The sequence below is a fragment of the Cucurbita moschata genome, unplaced genomic scaffold, assembly GCF_002738365.1.
Source record: "Cucurbita moschata cultivar Rifu unplaced genomic scaffold, Cmos_1.0 Cmo_Scf00047, whole genome shotgun sequence".
NCBI classification, from domain to species: Eukaryota; Viridiplantae; Streptophyta; class Magnoliopsida; order Cucurbitales; family Cucurbitaceae; genus Cucurbita; species Cucurbita moschata.
Window position 1 is genome coordinate 957730 of NW_019268563.1, and position 5197 is coordinate 962926.

Sequence of the window (5197 nt, forward strand, 5' to 3'; positions counted from 1 at the left end):
GTGAGATCCCACGTCGGTTGATGACTCGTTTTAATACTGTGAAACTGACAACAATATGTAATGGACCAAAACTGACAATATCTGTTATCGATGGCCTAAGGCTATTACATAGTAATACTCTGATACCAAATAATATGGAATCACTACAAGGGAAGTAACACTCGGACTACCTTGTTGATCGAATATCTCAAGGCAAGACACTTGTTTCAGATTTGAATCACTCCACAAGCAAGATTGATCATGTCGAACTTGAATGATTCTACATGCAACCTAAACTACATAGAATTGCAACGAAACTTAGCCATTGACTAAAGAAAACACAATGACTCTTTTACTATATTTTTCAAGTCTATATACCAATACAACATACATGGATTTATATAGTCTCAAAATGAAACTCTTGACCTTACCTGAGACATTTCAAGAATTAGTAACTATGACCATAATTAGCCCATATGTATACTTTGTAACTATAATTAGCCACGAGGTAAATGTAACTTTAAATTAAATAAAAAGTCTTGAAATATATTAATGAAATTCAAAACTCTAAATTCCTGTAAATGGTAACCCACCAAAATTTATAAAAATAAAGCTTCATTCTTCTTCAATTGGCATGAATTGAAATATCTTTCGATAATTTCAACAACATTTTCTTCATATCTTCATTGAACTATATCGTATGATTGATGTCTCTTGGTTCATATCACACAACCTTTTGTCTTCACAATCGAAGTCGTGGTTGTCCTTCTCCCGCATCATTTATGTCGTCGTGCCACCCTTCCCCCATGTCGTTGAAGCCATCACCGCCTATCCCTCGTCGTTGAATCCGCCACCACCCTCTCTTGTCTTGGCCGCAATTCGTTCGCAATCTTTTCTCAAATCTCTTGAGCTAGAATGTGTTTCCTCTTTGCCACAAAATTTTTTCCCTTTCCATGAACAAAAGATATAATTTTTTTTAAAGGAAAAAAATAGGCAAAATTGTTTTAAAACCAAACCGAACCACTTGGATCCAAAACCAGAACCGATAAAAAAATCAAGCAATTCAATTCGGCATCGATTTAATTAAAATTGAACCAAACTGAACCAAACTGTACACGCCCTAGGTTTTCACGTTAGAAGCTTAAAGAAGTTCAGAGATATATTAGACACGTTATTAACAAATTAGTAACCAAATATACACAAACCTCGAAGTTTAGGGACTAAACTTATAATTTAACATAATATTTTGAATACGGTACGATACGAGTAAAGAATAACCGAGAAATAGGTTTTTAGAGTTCATTCCATGTCGAGATAAATTAAAAATAAAAAATAAAAAATAAAAAATAAAGACAAGATTGAACAATTGCACATGTAAGAAACCCCATTGTTTCATGGTTTGCTCATATCTTCCATTTCTATATAATTCATTACTAGAAGCTTCACTTTAACCAAAAAATATAAAAAGGAGAAAGGCAGATGTAAAAATATCATACAAATTACTAATGAAATAAACTCTCAATTGTGGATTGGAGGCTTCTTGGACGCTGGAGTATAATCCATTGCGCCCAAATCATCTGTGCTTGAAAAATGTTCTTCCTCATGAACTGCAAGATCATCATTTCCTTTAAGCTTATGATCATCTTTCTTAATTTGAGGCACTCCCAAGCTTCTTGATGCTACAACAAATCAATACCCACATCCAATTAGCCATCCAAGTCGAGGTATTACATTAAAAAGTCGTTCGGAATAATCAAGAATTTCGTTTAGTTTTTATCAAAGATTGTGAGATCTCACATTGATTGGAGAAAAGAATGAAACATTCTTTATGAAAGTGAAAATCTCTCCTTAGTAGACGCGTTTTAAAAACATTGAGGGAAAGCTTGAAAGGGAAAGCCCAAATATGACAATATCGGCTAGCGGTGAGTTTGGGCTATTGCAAATGGTATCAAAGTTAGACACCGGACAAGTGTTAACAAGGAGGTTGAGCCCAGTGGACACGAGGCGGTGTGCTAGAAAAAACACTGAGCCCCGAAGAGGAGTGGATTATGATATCCCACATCGGTTAGGGAGGATAACAAAACATTAGGGTTTGGAAACATCGTATAGCCCAAAGAGGACAATATCTGCTAGCGGTGGGTTTGGGCTGTTACACAGATCGGACCAAACCTCGTGGATTTGGGCTCTTACACAGATCATACCATAAAATTTTTGTCTCACTTTATCATTATTTACCAAAATGCTAGTAATATATCTTCTTTGGACATAAAAATAAAGAACAATAATTTAAACTTAAATGGGAAAAAACCTTTTTTTTTTATACTTTTTACTTTTAGATAGTAATACCCAAAGATTCATAACGAATTTGGATGGGAGCTTCTCTTGATGGAGAAAATTCAAAACGTGATAGAGAAAATCGGTAAACATAACCCAATTTACTATAATAAAAAAGTTAATATTATTTATTGTAGCTTAACCTAATTTTGAAACTCGAAACAAAACTAGAGAAGAAAATAAACATTAAAAGTCGATCATAAATATGAAGAGATAAAAAGATAATAGATGAAGAAATTTACCAATAACTTTGTTTGAGAAAGAACAAAGAAGAACGAAGACGAGAACGAGGACGAGGACGCGTTTGTTCATAGCCATTGGAGCTTTTGTGGTTTGGCTTTGATTTTGTTCTTGTAATGGCAAAAGGGAAGCTTTGTTTTTGTGTGAAGAAGGTGTTGAAGTTGAGAAGTTACTTTATAGAGAAATGAAGAGAGAAGAAGTTGATTGGGAAGTGAGTGCAAAGGCACATGTGGAGCACCATCAAATTTGTATTATTCCAAAGAGAACAAAAGCTATGGTGTTGAGAGTCCATGTCAATGTTTTGAGAGTGTCTTGTGATGAATGTGATGGGGTCTTGTGGTTGGAGACACAAGCCTTTTGTAATTGAATTTGAAATTTGGGTCTTTTGAGAATGTGGGGTGTTTATAAACAACCAAATATAGGGCATTAATGATGATAAAACCCCACATTTAGCTTCTAATGACCCTAAAACAAAATCGAACAAACCCATTTATACAAATTCGAGAGCAAAATGGCTATCGAGAGTAATCGTCATATGGGTTTGAAATATCAACAAACAAATAATTGCTAGATCTGGATAAGGATAGATGTCTATGTGGGTATGTCGAACTTTGAAGTTATAGTACTCATTAAGCCAAATCAAATGATGTAATTGTGAGATCCAATGTGGATTGGAGATGGGAACGAAACATTCATTATAAGGGTATGAAAATCTCTCCCTAGTATACGCGTTTTAAAACCTTGGGGGGAAGCCCTGGAAAGGAATGCCTAACGTGGAAAAGCTCAAAGAGGACAATAGCTGCTAGTGGTGAGCTTGAGCCTGACAAATGGTATTAGAGCCAGATACCGGACGATAGGCCAGTAAGGATGTTGAGACCTAAAGGGGGGTGGTGGATTGTGAGATCCAACATCGATTGGAGAGGAGAACGAACTATTATTTATAAGGATGTGGAAATCATTTCCTAGCAAATGCATTTTGAAAACTTTGAGGGGAAGCCCGAAAGGGAAAACCTAAAGAGGACAATATCTGCTAGCAGTGTGTTCGATCTGCTACAGACAATATCTACTAGCCTGTTACAATAGTACATCAGGTTTAAAATCTCTAGTTACTATATCTCCGGAGTCACACTGATTGTGTGTCAGTAGTTCAAATCCACTTCTAAACAAAGGGTCCAAAGGACACATACCCAGAACCTGATTTGAAAATTCAAATGAAAGAGGAAAAATTGTTCCCAAAGAAGCGTGACCATTCGATTAAATCTCGAGATTTGAATGGCGTTCTAACTAACAAAATTAATGAAACCCAAATGACATTGTTTGTTGTTCTTAACGACACACATGTTTGGAAGAGCTTATGGTTTAAGCTTTACACAAACCTAACCCTAATAATAAATATGTTTGGTTTTTTATTTAAATGGCTTCATGTGCAATGGCCTAAGGTGTGTGGGAAAGAAGGGAACAGCTTTGAGGCATACAAGATTTGTAGGCCCAAACCAAAACACCCATTTCAAAGACTACCGTCACTAACACTACAAATTTCCCACTCAAGTGGCCAATATTCATGGATCTACTACGTCCACATTGAAAATCTATGTGTGGAGTATATTTTTTACGATGAAAGATACAATCCAATTTTTTCAACTCATAAATTTTTTCAATTCAAATAAACTTAACCAAATCCAACCATAAATCTTTTGGTTTGATTGGTTCCGCTTGTTTATTTAAAATTTTGTTCTCAGTAAAAGTAAAACTTTATTTCGTAAAATATTTATATATTTATGTTTAAATATATAATTATGATTTACTGATCTATCACTCAATTTGAATATATATATATATATATATATATTATTTTTGACAATTTTCTACTAAATAATTAGAAATTATTTTTAAGAATGGTCGGAGAATAAATAATGAAAAATTATTATGAAATTATACCATAAAAATTAATTTATATATGTATAATAATTCTATAGGAAGAAAAAATTATTTTTAAAATTAATTGTAAATTAAATTTGGTGAAGGAGAATTCAATTCATTTGAACCTAACTCATAAACGAACTAAATTCATAAAGTTTTCATTTATTTGAACCCAACTTAACTCAAGCCATTCCGATTGGGTTGGGTTGGGTTGACTAAGTTTTACGAGTCATCAGGTTTTGTGAACATCCTTAATATTTTTTATTATATATATCTAATCTAAATTGTGTAAGCTTTGACCATTAATGAATCTATTTGTTTATCTAAAAATATACACTTTTTTTTTTTAATTTATTGTTGGGGTGAATTTTATTTTCTTTAATTACGGTTAAACCTTCAACTTGAATAGAAGAAGAACGTCAATTACTAATAGAGTATAAAATTTCTATCAATACACCGATACTTTTATCGTTATTTTCATATATCCTGAGCTCGACATCTGCAAAAGGGATAGTCGACATTTTCATTATATCCTGAAATGATCTATGAAACAAAAACTATCATAGATGATATTGATAATAAGCATTTGATTATTTATTTTTATAATTTTTTTTTTGAAAATTATCCATCAACATAAAAATTTTATCAATATTTTTATCGATATGTTGGTAAAATCGAACCTCGAACCTCGATATGAGATTAAAATTTTTAAACTTTGGTTACT

General features: G+C 33.0%; 1 long non-coding RNA gene across 1 annotated transcript; it reads right to left on the minus strand.

Annotated features, from left to right (window-relative positions):
• Positions 1-1354: 1354 nt before the first annotated feature.
• Positions 1355-2698, minus strand: LOC111434975. The gene is made up of 2 exons (XR_002709012.1): positions 2556-2698; positions 1355-1658 (listed from the first exon to the last, which is right to left on the minus strand). It is a non-coding gene; the product is annotated as an uncharacterized LOC111434975 (long non-coding RNA).
• Between the last annotated feature and the right edge of the window lie 2499 nt (positions 2699-5197).